The sequence below is a fragment of the Bos mutus genome, chromosome 15 (assembly GCF_027580195.1).
Source record: "Bos mutus isolate GX-2022 chromosome 15, NWIPB_WYAK_1.1, whole genome shotgun sequence".
Taxonomy (NCBI): Eukaryota; Metazoa; Chordata; class Mammalia; order Artiodactyla; family Bovidae; genus Bos; species Bos mutus.
Window position 1 is genome coordinate 28,410,133 of NC_091631.1, and position 15,611 is coordinate 28,425,743.

Sequence of the window (15,611 nt, forward strand, 5' to 3'; positions counted from 1 at the left end):
CCGCCTGCCTACTACAGATGGGCTCACTCAACATAGCAAGGGACATGGCTACCTGCAGTTTCTGGCTCCATCTCACAGTTTTGCCATCTGAGAGGGTTGTTGCTGTTTAGTTGCAAGTCAAATCCAATTTTTTGTGACCCCCATGGACTGTAGCCTGCCAGGCTCCGCTGTCTGTGGGATTTCCCAGGCAAGAATACTGGAGTGGGCTGCCATTTTCTTCTCCAGGGGAACTTCCCGGCCCAGGGATTGAACCCACATCTCCTACTTGGCAGGTGGATTCTTTACAGCTGAGCCACCAGGGAAGACCAACTGAGGGAAGTCTCTCTGAGAGGGACTGAGCCCCTTCTCTTAATTCCAATTTGCAGAATCTCCCTTTGCCCTGGCTTGAGTGATGTATCCAACTCTACACGAATGGTGAGGGACACGATCTCTGGCCCACATTGGAACCACATGACTAGAGTGGGGCAATCAATGTGCCAACAGAAGGAAGGTTACTGTTCCAAGAAGAATGGATGGGTGCCAGGGAGACAAAATAATAAATGTGGTGCATCTCCATTTTCTGAAAGAATTCCCACACTGAGACACGAAATGCTACCATTTGCAATCAATTAGCTTTGGTTTGGATTCTGCTCCTCTAGACACATTTTATCACATGAGTTCCCTATAACACAAGGAGGTGAGCAGAAGGATGGGCAACAAAGTAAAATCAGAGTGTGATTTCCTCTGCAAACCTTCAGGGAATAATGAAAGACCAACCATAAATCCAAAAAGGTTTGTTTCCTTTTTAGAAATGGTATCTACTGACCTCACCTGCTCAACATCAGACCCTAAAATCCTCTGTACTTTGTCCAGGTTGTGGATCGAGAGATAATTTTACTGAAATAGAATACTATTCATCCAGTCTGACCGCTTTCACTTTCTGTCCTACAGCAGAACAGAGACAAGACCACCCTCTTTCTCATTGTAAATAGTCCAAACCACACACCTCACAGATGGAGAAACCAGTCTCTGAGCGGGAATATTTCTTATCCAACCTCACATATTAAAAGGGGGTTAATGGCCACATCAAGAGCAGATCCCATGTCATCTGACACTTGTTTTTCTCATGGGGCCACCCTTTGTTTTTCTGCACACTTATATCCCGAAAAATGAGCTACCCTTTCATCTCACCTTCTTCCCATTCTTTTGTCTCTCTGGATCACCTACTGGGCTACTTTCTCTAGGTCAGTTTTACTGTATTACTGTTTAGTCACTTCTAGGTCCCAGTCAATTGCCTATTGCCTTAGTCTCAGCTGTCAGAAATGAGAGATTTCCCCATCAAATACACAATATTCTCTTCACTACTCTTCAACATAAATCCACTATTTAAGCAAACCAGTCTTGACTCGTGGCAGAATTTCAGGCATCAACTTGTTCACTCATGTTTATCTCTCAGATATCCATTTAGATTATTTTATTTTGGAAGTGAAATATTTTTTATTTGGTCTGTCTCCCCTGGCTGAGTCAGGAGTACCTCCTACAAGCACCATTAGTGCCCCATACTTCCTCCAACAAACATGTATAATATCACCCTGGACAGTAATTGCCTGCTTATTTTATCTCTGTTCTCTACTGAAATTTCTGTGAGCACAGAGACTATTCATTCCTGTTTCCCAGTACTATTGTTTCCCCCAAGACCTAAGCAAAGAGCGCAGCACATCACAAATACTGCGTGAATATTTATTGAATGCATGACCAACTCTGACTAAATGGTTTCTAATTATTTTCACAGTAGTGATCAAATGACAAAAAGATGTGAATATTAATACTTTACAGTTGAACACGTTATATGAAGGACTTATTATGTCAAAAGAACTCATTAAGCTGGCTATCACTATAATAAAAACCTTCTTTGCTTCTGATACGGGGATGCAAAAAAAAAAAAAAAAATCAACGTTTCATCCACAAAAGACTCTTAAAATGTTTAAAAGGGTCCTACTACTGCCACAGGTAAACATCATCACCAGAGTCAAATGCTGCCTTTGTAACATTATCCTGACCTCAAGGGCAGGCTGGACACCCTGCCTCTGGTCTCTTCCTCAATCTACTTGGTATTCCTGTACTGAGTGTTCACCGTGAGTCAGTTCCTAAATTTTCACATGCGTTATCTCATTTAATTCTTACAACAGCCCTAGGAAGAGAGTTCTATTTTTATTTCCTTTTAACAATAGGAATACCAAGACACAGGGAGGTTATACAACTTATGCAAAGACACAGAACTATCACCTGGAATATTCAAACCCAGCTCTTGCTCTTAATTGCTGTAAGACTGTTCTTTCTAATAAGTTCATGGACAACAATCTTCCATCTTTCTTAGAATGGCCTCCTCCTGTTATCTAAACACACCTAAGGCCAACCAGCTAGGAATTGAGGTAGATTAAGTATGGCCACAAATTCTTTTCAGTTCCTTTTCCAACTCCATGCATCTAGAATATAATTTTATTAAGAATTTGAAGAAGTCTGGTAGACTATCTTATTGAATAATCTTGTGGTCCAGACAATAAAGAATCTGCCTGCAATGCAGGAGACCCAGGTTTGATCCCTGAGTCAGGAAGATCCCTTGGAGAAGAAAATGGCAACCTACTCCAGTATTCTTGCCTGGAGAATCCCATGGACAGAGAAGACTGGCGGGCTACAGTCCCTGGGTCGCAAAGAGTTGGACATGACTGTGCTACTAACACTGCTATGCTACGCTATCTCTGACAAAGAGTAGTATGTATCATGGAAACAATACTAGCTTTGGAACAAGGAAGATCTAAAGTAAAAACTTGACTGTTTTTGTTACCTATGGTTGTGTAACAAACCACTCCATAACTTAGCATTTAGAAGAACAGCAATTTATTATTTCTCACAATTATGTGAATCAGCTGGGCAGTTCCTCTGAGGGTTTCACTTGAACTCATTCATGGATTGGCAATTAGTGGGATGGAATGTTCATCATGGCCTCATGTCTGGCTTTGTTGGGGTGCCTGCCACATGGCTATTCATCTTCCAGAAGGCTAGACCAGTTTCCATAAATGGTGGTGTTGGTGAGAGGAACTGAAAAGAATTTGTGGCCATACTTGATCTACCTCAATTCCTAGCTCTTTGGCCTTAGGCAATTTATTTCTCCTGAGATCAGCTTCCTTATCTGGGAAATTGTGAAAGTAATCCCAATTGTCTTGGGTTCTTATAAATATATGATAATATATGTCAAGTACCTAGGAAACTCCCTGCCATTAAACAACTATTTATCTACTGTTATTTTCATTTGCTCTAAGTCTTATAGTTACTTAACATTCCTAGGGTCTGGAGTGAATGCTTCCTCCTTCTCCCTATCATCTCTGCAGTCTGCTTAAATCCTGTACTTCAATCAAAACCCAGTTCTGGTCTCATCTTCACAAAAATTTCCAAAGTCAGTAGGCTTCAATAATTGTCCATATTAGGAAATTCCAAAGTTCTATTTATAAATTAAATGTTCCCAGCCTTTCCTCATCCCTGAAGAAAAAAATAGATACATGTGAAAGAATTTATTGTTGTGCACAATTTGTAACTTCTGGCTGCTGCTGCTGCTAAGTCACTTCAGTCATGTCCCACTCTGTGCGACCCCATAGACGGCAACCCACCAGGCTCCCCTGTCCCTGGGATTCTCCAGGCAAGAACACTGGAGTGGGGTGCCATTGCCTTCTCCGAACTTCGGCTAGTTGGATATAATTCTACCCTGTTTCCCTCAGTTGAAGAAAGTATACTGAAATGTGGATAGAAATGTCTTTATTAGGCTAATTTATTTTATAAAGGTAAATTGTTTGCAAAATTTGCTCCGTTATTAGCAACAACTTACTAAATCACTCATTTGGCACTAAGCATATGCCCCTTTATTTTTAAATCTTTTTAAAGATATGTCCTGTCTTCTAACTAGGTTAAAAACACTAATAAAAGACCCTGATACATATACACATACCTATATAAATATGTGCATATATATATATATATATTTAATTTATCTTGTGGTTCTATCAAAGTGAACTGAACGTACTAGAAAGGCAATACATATAACCCAAACCCTTCCTGTTGAGATTTGTGTTGAGAATGAGCATGAAGCCGCTTGGACAGTGAGAAAGAAAATTGGATTTAGAAGCACAGGTTCCAGGCTTATGTGCTGGATTCTGGATCAAGAAGTACCTATTTATTCTTTAAACTTCTATGTTAAAATACAAGAAAAATTGGATAAATAGAGTGGGGGCCCTTGAGCACTCAAAACTCACTGTCTTAGGCCAATAATTCTCAAAGATCAGAGGGGAGGCCATTTTTATCAAAATACATAGGCTTGATCCTTCCCTTCTCTTGCTCATTGATGTACTCTTGGATGGGAAGGCAACAGAGAAAGATATATTTGGGAAATGGTCTCCTGCTGAGAACCACTATAGTATTAGAATCAGATTAATCAGTGTAGTTAGCTCCAACAGCTTTGTGCAATGGCAGGGAGAAAGCATCTTTCTCCATCAGTTCAGTTCAGTTCAGTCACTCAGTCATGTCCAACTCTCTGAGACCCCATGGACTGCAGCACGCCAGGCCTCCCTGTCCATCACCAACTCCTGGAGTTTACCCAAACTCATCTCCATTGAGTCAGTGATGCCATCCAACCATCTCATCCTCTGTCGTCCCCTTCTCCTCCCGCCTTCAATCTTTCCCAGCATCAGGGTTGTTGCAAATGAGGCAGCTCTTCGCATCAGGTGGCGGAAGTATTAGAGTTTCAGCTTCGACATCAGTCCTTCCAATGGACACTCAGGACTAATCTCCTGTAGGATGGACTGGTTGGATCTCCTTGCAGTCCAAGGGACTCTCAAGAGTCTTCTCCAATACCACAGTTCAAAAGCATCAATTCTTCAGCGTTCAGCTTTCTTTATAGTCCAACTCTCACATCCATACATGACTACTGGAGAAACCATAGCTTTGACTAGATGGACCTTTGTTGGCAAAGTAATGTCTCTGCTTTTGAATATGCTATCTAGGTTGGTCATAACTTTCCTTCCAAAGAGCAAGCGTCTTTTAATTTCATTGGTACAGTCACCATCTGCAGTGATTTTGGAGTCCCCCAAAATAAAGTCAGCCACTGTTTCCATTGTTTCCCCATCTATTTCCCATAAAGTGATGGGACCGGATGCTATGATCTTATTTTTCTGAATGTTGAGTTTTAAGCCAACCTTTTCACTCTCCTCTTTCACTTTCATCAAGAGGCTCTTTAGTTCTTCTTCACTTTCTGCCATAAGGGTGGTGTTATCTGCATATCTGAGGTTATTGATATTTCTCCCGGCAATCTTGATTCCAGCTTGTGTTTCTTCCAGTCCAGCGTTTCTCATGATGTACTCTGCATATAAGTTAAATAAGCAGGGTGACAATATACAGCCTTGACGTCCTCCTTTTCCTATTTGGAACCAGTCTGTTGTTCCATGTCCAATTCTAACTGTTGCTTCTTGACTTGCATACAGATTTCTCAAGAGGAAGGCAGGTCGTCTGGCATTGCCACCTCTTGAAGAATTTTCCACAGTTTGTTGTTGATCCACACAGTCGTACCAATATTCCCTTTGTATCTCTTTGGCATAGTCAATAAAGCAGAAATAGATGCTTTTCTGGAACTCTCTTGCTTTTTTGATGATACAGCAGGTGTTGGCAATTTGATCCCTGGTTCCTCTGCCTTTTCTAAAACCAGCTTGAACATCTGGAAGTTCATGGTTCATATATTGTTGAAGCCTGGCTTGGAGAATTTTGAACATTACTTTACTAGCGTGTGAGATGAATGCAATTGTGTGGTAGTTTGAACATTCTTTGGCATTGCCTTTCTTAGGGATTGGAATGAAAACTGACCTTTTCCAGTCCTGTGGCCACTGCTGAGTTTTCCAAATTTGCTGGCATATTGAGTGCAGCACTTTCACAGCATTATCTTTCAGGATTTGAAATATCTCAGCTGGAATTCCATCACCTCCACTAGCTTTGTTCATAGTGATGCTTCCTAAGGCCCACTTGACTTCACATTCCAGTATGTCTAGCTCTAGGTGAGTGATCACACCATCATGATTAATTGGGGCATGAAGATCTTTTTTGTACAGTTCTTCTGTGTATTCTTGCCACCTCTTCTTAATATCTTCTGCTTCTGTTAGGTCCATACTATTTCTGTTCTTTATTGAGCCCATCTTTGCATGAAATATTCCCTTGGTATCTCCAATTTTCTTGAAGAGATCTCTAGTCTTTCCCATTCTGTGTTTCCCTTTCCCATTCTGTGTTTCCCATTTCTTTGCACTGATCACTGATGAAGGCTTTCTTATCTCTCCTTGCTATTCTTTGGAACTCTGAATTCAAATGGGTACATCTTTCCTTTTCTCCTTTGCTTTCCGCTTCTCTTCTTTTCACAGCTATTTGTAAGGCCTCCTCAGACAGCCATTTTGCTTTTTTGCATTTCTTTTTCTTGGGGTGGTCTTGATCCCTTTCTCCTGTACAAGTCACGAACCTCCTTGTATCATGACTATTCTGATTATTAAGAGCTGTTTTTATTCAATTGAAACCAATAACTGTTTTTTCAAAGAAGAGTTACCAACTCCAGGAGACTGAAGAGGGAAACACAGAGATTCATAAGTATCCCAAGCTCTCTACAGTCTACTTACAGAACCCACTTGGCCAAATTCTAACTGTATATAAGCATTACCTTCAATGCTTTCCCTCTTGTCATGGCCAACTCCTAAAAGCCCTTATATTGATAAGAGTTTGCATAATGCCTAGAAGATAGCACCGTAGATGTTTGCTGCTTCTCCAGTTATGCAGAGGGACTACTCTCTCTGTAATAATTCATGTTAACAATTTGTTATGGTGGTGGTGTCGCTCAGTTGTGTCCGACTATTTGCAACCCCATAGACTGTAGCCCGCTAGGCTCCTCTGTCCATGGAATTTTCTAGGCAAGAATACAGGAGTCGGTTGCCATTTCCTCCTCCAGGGAATCTTCCCAACCCAGGGATTGAACCTGGGCCTCCCGCATTGCAGGTAGATTCTTTACTGTCTGAGCCACAAGGGAAGCCCCAACAATTTGTTTTGGTTATATTTATATCTAGCACAGTAGGAGATACCAGAACATGCTTAATAAACATTTTTGGATTGACTAGAATGACCCGTACATCTTTTTTCTTTTCCAAGACAGTTGGGGGAACCCTCTAATTTAATACCACTCTGGATCTTAGTACCTCAGAGAAAAGTCTCTAATGAAAAGCAAAGAAGATGAAACCTTGGAGAAGTTGTAAGCAATTTAGCATTACTGAGTCAGGTGGGAATGTTTAATTTGCCTACTAAAGAGAGCAACATGATCTCCAGGGTACAGCAAGAACAAAGCTGCTGCTAATAAAAAGCCTTCACATTTGTTTAGCCCTTTATATTAGGTTACAAAGTGCTTTCATAGTGCTCATCTCACTTGAGCCCCCAACAACCTTGTTAGGTAGATGTTATTCATCTTAATTTTATAGAAGCAGAAACTAAATCTTAGATGGCTTTTGCAACATACCCCAAGTCACATAAATGGGAAATGCAGCAGAGTGAAGACTATTCCAAGGTTTTCCTCATTGGATTAATTAGGGCTTTTGCAAGATGAGAAAGAAATTTAACATACAATAGTTTAAGCAGGAAATAGTTTAGATAGCTAATAGGGTATAAAAGATATGCGATTGTCTCCCCAAAATCTATTCCCTTTTCTCTTGGTATCTCCCCTGTTTGTTGTTCATTCTCTGTTCTCCCCCTCCATCCCTAGTGTGAAGCCCACGTACTTTGGGAAACTGACCCACCCCTGCCTGACTCAGGGAGGAGCTTATGATTAAGTTTAAACTGATCAGTGTAATCCCACCTCCTGGCCACAGTCATCAGTTCAAAGATGAGCATGTGACAGACAATATATGGACTAATGAGAAGCAAGGAGAGGTTTGCTAAGAGTTTTAGGGAATTTAATGAGAAAGTATATGGAAGGAAATGTCTTCCATCAGATGTGAGGACACAACTTCCTTTTTACTATGTAGAAAACCAGCCTTAGAACAAAGATGTCAATGTGGATGGCAAACAGGGTCTTTAGTAACATTGCTAAACTACTAGATCAACTATTTTGGAAGCCCAGTATATCTCTGGACCTTGCAGTTTCATAAGCCATGAGCTATCTTGGTATACTTCATGGCAAGTAATAGAAAACTCAACTCAAATTGGCATAGACACTCACTGGCTTCTTGTTACTTGCCTGTTTGCCATGGAGTCTACTAAGGTAACTGAAGAAATGGAAGGAAGAGCTGTAGAAACAAGTGTTCCAGGGACTGAAATCCAAATCTTGGTAGCATCAGGACTTTCCCTCTTCATCTCGTACTTTAATTCTCCCTCATTCTCTTCTACTTGAGACATGCCTGTTCCACTATATGGCAAGTGAATGATCACCTGGCACCTCAGGGTATCAGAGAGAGTGCTGACAGGAAACAGGCCTTTCGGTTTGAGTCATGAGGAGAGTACAAAGAGATTGCATACACAAATATGGGTAGAAACACCACAAAGGATAATGTAGTGCCCCAGGCTAGAAACAGCCTGGGGGGAAGATGTTACCTCCCCAAAGCCTGACAGGATAGGGGAGGCAACAGTTACTGGAATCTGAGACCAAAAAGCTGCGTGAAGAGGGTCACCTGAGAGGAGTTGTGTCAAGGGATAAATCAGATTGAGTTCCAGCCTAAATCTCCTCCTTCTTCTAGTTAGCTGCTGGTGTTCTCCCTTGCCCAAACAGACTGGAAGCGGAGGAGAAGGAACCCTGTGGATGAACTCCATACAGGTCAACCCCATGAGGCAGAGTGAGCTGTGGGAGGGTGGAGGGTGGATGTAAAGGGGCATTTGGGTGGCTCAAACAGTAAAGAATTTGTCTGCAATGTGGGAGACCCGGGTTTCATCCCTGGGTCAGGAAGATCCCCTGGAGAAGGAAATAGCAACCCACTCCAGTGTTCTTGCCTGGAGAATTCCTTGGACAGTACAGACCACCAGGTCACAAAGAGTTGGACACAACTGAGCAACTAACACTTTCACCTTCATGGAAGAATCCAGTGTACTAAGGTTAGCAGCCTCTGCAAAATAAGAGCATTTCTTTTGCACATCATCTGAATGTCAACATATAAATAATTCCTTACTCTCAACAAATACTCTATAGAGTTGACCTTGGAAGAGTATCAGGGAGAAGTTTATTATAAAAGAGTATCAGGGAGAAGTTTATTAAAAACATAAATATTACCATGAGTGGGCAGAATATTTAGATCTTACTTGATTTTCCACTGACCTTTTTAATTTATGATGTAAAATACAAGGCTAGGCTATTATAAACAACTCAGATCAATGTAGCAGTTTTATGATGGCAATCATGTCATTTCTTAGTAGTAGTACCACTAGATTAGAGCATTATTTTTACCACTGTTAAAACAATATTATTATTAAATTATAGCCAAATGGTTAGAAGTTGGACCTTTGCTCATAACAGCAAAACTGAAAACAACCTAAACTTTCTTGTCATATGCTTACAATGGAGTATTAATCAGGAATTAAAATAAAGTGACAAGAAAACTTTAGTAACACAGAAAATCCTAAAAGATAACATAGATTATTAAAATCTTTTTATAAGAATAAAAAATAAGTAAAACAAGCAATATGTGATAAAAAAAAAATACACCCCCTCCCCTAAAGTAATGATAAAAACAAAACCAGGAAGGTGGGAACCTAGGGGAATCTAGCTTCTTCTAAGGGGGAAGCTAGGGGTAGGGATAGGACTGGAGAACACAGAAAGATGTAAGTTATTTGTTGTTAGCTTGGATGGTAGATTCATGGATGTTTATTTATTAGTACAGATAAAAAATTGAAAAGCAACACATGAATAATAGATCTCTGCATTGGACCAGTGATGACATTGTATCATAAACCAAGGATCGTATTTAATCCAATACTCTCTTTACCAAGAATAGTGTTCATAGCAGCTTTATTTGCAATAAAGAACCTGAAAATAAACCAAACATCCAACCCAAACAACACCAACTAAAAAGTAGTGAAAGGTTAAAGAAAACCTGGCACCTCCATACAGTGAAATACTACTCAGCAAAAAAAAAAAAAAAAAGCAGAGGGAGGGGTGGGGAACTAGGGATAAACATAATAACCTGGATGGATATCAAAGACATCATGCTTAATGATAAAGCTAATTTAAAAAGGCTATTTACTGCATGACTCCATTTAATAACATTCTCAAAATGACAAAGCTATAGACATGGCAGACAAAGTGGTTGCCAGAAGCTTGACAAGGTGGGGTAGAAATATTAATGGGTAGTGCCAGGGAGTTCCTTTGTAGTTATGAAACAGTTTTACATATTGAATGTGGTGATGGTTTCACAAATATACATATGGGATAAAACTGCACAGAGCTACACACACACACACACGGTATTTTTAAAGATACAGTATTCTATGCATGTGGGCTTTCCTGGTAGTTCAGCTGGTAAAGAATTGACTGCAATGCAGGAGACCCTAGTTCGATTCCTGAGTCAGAAAGATCCCCTGGGGAAGGGATTGGCTACCCACTCCAGTATTCTTGGGCTTCCCTGGTGGCTCAGGTGGTAAAGAATCCACCTAAAATGGGGGAGACCTGGGTTCAATCCCTGGGTTGGGAAGATCCCCTGGAGGACAGCATGGCAACCCACTCCAGTATTCCTGCATGCATGTTGGTACAGACACATGAATGGACAAAAAAGATCAATGGAATGGAAAACAGATCAGTTACAGACCCCAAAACAGAGAGATTAAGTATCCGATAAGATATTTCAATCAATGACAAAAAGGTGGATTATTTAATAAAAATTATCTGCCCTGAATAGGTCAAAGATATATATAAGTAAAAAAGAAAAAGAATTAAAGTGCTAGGAGAAAGCATGAGATAATTTTTCTTAAAATAATCAAGGAGAAACTCTGAAAGCATAAAGTAAAATACTTACATAGATGACCATATCAAAATTTAAATAATACAATAAAGTCAAAAGATAAATGACAAGATGGAGAAAATGCTTGCAAGACATGTGACAAAGAAAATTGTTCTTGATATATAAAGAGTTCTTACAATAAGAGACAACCAATAAAAAAATGGAAAAAAACACAAAGAAGTTAAACAGAAGCTAAAAAATGGCTGAAAAATATATATGATGTGTAATCTCATTTATAATTTTAAAGATATAAATTAAAATAAAAGATTCTTTAAAAAGTTGATATTAATTATATTGGCCAAGGTTTAAGGGGAGAAAAAATGAACTAATTGATACTTTAGAAGTCCAGAAACCTTAAACCTTACAAGTAAGTATCATTCAGATGTTTATTCATTCAACAACTCACAATACGTAGCATCTATATGCGCCAGGTATTTTTTATGTTGAATGTGCAGCAGTGAATAAAATAGATTAAAAAAAAAAATCCTGCCCTTGTGAAGCTCACATTCATTCTGGGAAGGAATGGAGAGGCATGCTGGGAGCAAGCTTTGTGGGAAGAGAGGAGCAAGATGGGAGAGACAGGAATAAACCTGACCTATTTTACACCTCTGTATATGAATTTCTTCTCTCTCAACTGTCTGACAATAGCCTACCTATCTATATCAGGGTTTATCTCTAGCGAAGCTTACTGCCTTCCTGACTGCTTCCCATCCACCCCACGTTGTAAAAAATATTTTTAAAAATTATAAAACAGTATATAACGTGGTGTTGTTTTTACATTTCCTGCAATGTGTACAATTGTGCTGTGGACATATCAGATGTCAGGTAAATGAATAAATGAATTTTTGTCAAAGGCAGCATGTAGGATATGTAAGCAGCAGAGCTGTCGCAAGAGAAAGCAGATGGCTTGCAGAGAACGGGCAGAAGAACAGATGACCAGGCTGCTGCTTCAAAACGCAAAGTATACCTCATATTAACTGTGTAATAAACGTGAATCATCAGTATTGTATCAGTAAATATGACATCATTTTTAGTAGGTCATAGTGTAGCTAAAAGAAGTAACTACAGTAAAGGCAGTCTAACATGCACACACATTTTTCTTTTTTCTTTTTTTTTAAATTAAAGATTTACAATGTTGTGTTAGTTTCAGGTATACAGCAAATTGATTCAGTTATGCATACATCTATCTACTCTTTCAGATTCTTTTCCACTGTATGTTAATACAAGATATTGAAATATAGCTCCCTGTGCTAGACAGTAGGTTATTGTTGTTTATCTATCTTGTGTATAGTAGTTTGTGTCGATTAATCCCAAACTCCTAATTTATCCTTCCCCACCTTTTCCCTTTGGTAACCATAAATTTGTTTTTTTGTCTGTGAGTTTATTTCTGTTTTGTAAATAAGTTCATTTGTATTATTTCTTCTTTTTAAATTTTTTCCTTTTTTAAATTGAAGTGGTTTGTATCATTTTTTTTAAATTCCACATATAAGTGATAGCATATGATATTGTCTTCATCTGATTTACTTCACTTAGTGCGCTAATCTCTAGGTCCATCCATGTTGTGTAAATGTCACTGTTTGATTCTTTTTGAGGACTGTGTAATATTGATGGCTGTGTGTATATATACACACACAAGACATTGTCTTTATCCATTCATCTGTCAATGGACATTTAGGTTGCTTGGCTATTTTAAATAGTGCTGCTATGGGAGAAGGCAATGGCACCCCACTCCAGTACTCCTGCCTGGAAAATCCCATGGACAGAGGAGCCTGGTAGGCTGCAGTCCATGGGGTCGCTGAGGGTCAGACACGACTGAGCGACTTCACTTTCACTTTTCACTTTCATGCATTGGAGAAGGAAATGGCAACCCACTCCAGTGTTCTTGCCTGGAGAATCCCAAGGATGGGGAAGCCTGGTGGGCTGCCGTCTATGGGGTCGCACAGAGTCGGACACGACTGAAGTGATTTAGCGGCGGCAGCAGCAGCAGCGTGAACAATTAAGGTGCAGGTATCTTTTCAAATTAGAGTTTTCATCTTTTCCAGATATATGCCCAGGAATGGGATTCCTGGATCAAGTGGTAACTCTATTTTTGGTTTTTAAAGAAACCTCCATACTGTTCTCTACAGTGGCTGTAGCAATTTACATTCCCACCAACAGGGTAGGAGGGTTCCCTTTTATCCACACCCTCTTCAGCAGTGATTTGTAGACTTTTTGATAATGGCCATTCTGACCTGTGTGAGGTGATACTTCATTGCAGTTTCAATTTGCATTTCTCTGATAGTAATGTTGAGCTTTTCAGCATATGCATTTTTGTTTGTCTATTTGAAAACAAATATTAATAGCTAACCTGGTGACTCAGTGGTAAAGAACCTGCCTACAATGTGGGAGCCTCAGGAGACGTGGGTTCAATCCCTAGGTTGGGAAGATCCCCCGGAAGAGGGCATGGCAACCCACTCCTATATTCTTGCCTGGAGAATCCCATGGACAGAAGAGCCTGGCAGGTTATGGTCCATAGGGTCGCAAAGAGTCAGACATGACTGAAGCGACTTAGCACAGCATTAATAGCTAAGGCTATAAATACAATGAAAATACAAGCAATTAATAGCTAAATAAAAACTATCAGGTCAAAGAATTACTTTTTAGGCTTTTCATTACCCTAACTTTAACTAGCTACAGCTCTTTAGAAGTAGAGCCTATTCAGCCTTTTTGAAATAGAATATATTCCCTAGTGCTATTATTATAAAGCTGGAACACAACATCCTTGCCTTAGCATGTCATAAAAGCCACTTCTTTTGTGCATACTTGTTATTCAAGCAGGCAGTAAAGACAGACTGCAGAACGTTCAGGAGTAAAAACTGAGAACGAGTGGGAAAGAAGCACAATAAAAAGCCAGGATACTGTATACTGCTCATACTGGGATCCTTAATGATTGCACATTTCAAAGATTGCACACCACCAAACTCCCTCTTCACTAACAGGAGGCCAGGGAGATAGAGAAAGTAACACAAAAGGCAGATTTACAATAAAGATGTGACATAATTCCAAATTAGAGTTTTCATCTTTTCCAGATATATGCCCAGGAATGGGATTACTGGATCACGTGGTAATTCAAATAATTCAAATCAGTGATTCATTATGGAAGAGTTCCTGAGGGTCAAATGATTTATCAATTTTAAGCAGTAAAAATTTCCAAATCCTATTTTGGGGAATAAGCACTTATTCTATCACTACTTGGAATCAGTATTGCAACAAACAAAAAGGCATGAGTAAAAAATTTTTTTACATATAAAAAGTTTTAAAATGAAAAACAAGGGAGGGGTTCTACATCTGTGATGGACAGAAATCAGAATCAGTTCTGAAATGGTCCCTGTGGCAGCTGAAGCCCAAGAGGTGGCTGTGCCCATGGCAGAAGTGGACAGAATGAGTTGCCAAGAATGGCATCCTGTGTGAGCTCCAGCCTTTACCAATGTGTGCCGAATCAGGCCAAGTCCAAATTAGGCCATGTCCAACCTGGGAACAGCAGCCCCCTTCTAAGTTAGTCTCAGCTTGCCAGTTGCCAGTACTGATCCCCAGTGTCCCCGCAGTGGATGATGTTCCCCCACACACCTTGGCTGATCCATGAGTTAGGGAACTGCTAACTTCTGCACTTTGGAAAGGACTTGTCAAGGCCAGCTGCTGCTACTCTGCCACCAAGTCCCTTCCCTGAGGGCACCTTAGCAAGACAGCATCAAGCTGTATTCTTGTCAAGTTGTATTCTTCTGCTCAAGATGTCTTGATAATGGGGAGTGGGGCTGGGGGGGAGGGATTTTATTTAGCTATTAAATAGATATATTTTCATTGTGTTAGTGCCTGGCTGATGAACCAGGTAGATCAGGCACTCATACCCTGGGGTGGATTAAGGCACAGAATCTGTGGTGGGAGAGAGCAAGGGACGATGTGGCTACACAAGAATTTTCTGCTCTACTGCCTCTAGGTTTTCCATGTCTTATTCAAGCACTCTGCATTGTGATTTTACTCAGCAGCATGCCTGTCTTCCCTATAAAATGACATAAAATGCTCAGTAGTCACATCCACATAGCTCCCAGCTCTTAGTGTGTTTGTCGCTCAGTCACATCCAGCTCTTTGTGATCCCATGGACCGTAGCCCACCAGGTTCCTCTGTCCATGGAATTTTCCAGGCAAGAATACTGAAGTGGGTTGCCATTCCCTTCTCCAGGAGATCTTCCCAATCCAGGAATCGAATCCAGGTCTCCTGCATTGCTCAGGAGAGACACATCCAAATAGCCCCCAGCTCTTATGTTCCCTGATCTAAATCCATGTTTCTACAACTCTCCCAACTCTTCCTCCTACTCAGTCCAGCAGTCAAAACAATTTTTCTCCCTGATGAGCTCTCTAGTTGTCATGGTAACCAAGATAAGTGCAAGAAAGAATCAGGTAGCAAGCGTAGATACAAAATTTGAGCTATTCCTAGGTAACTGGCTAAGACCACTTACTTTCTTTTTATCTTGAATGCATATAATAAATAAACTACAGTCTGTGTGGTTGGTTTTAACTGTTAAACTTGACTAGCTAAAGAAAGGAGGTGGGG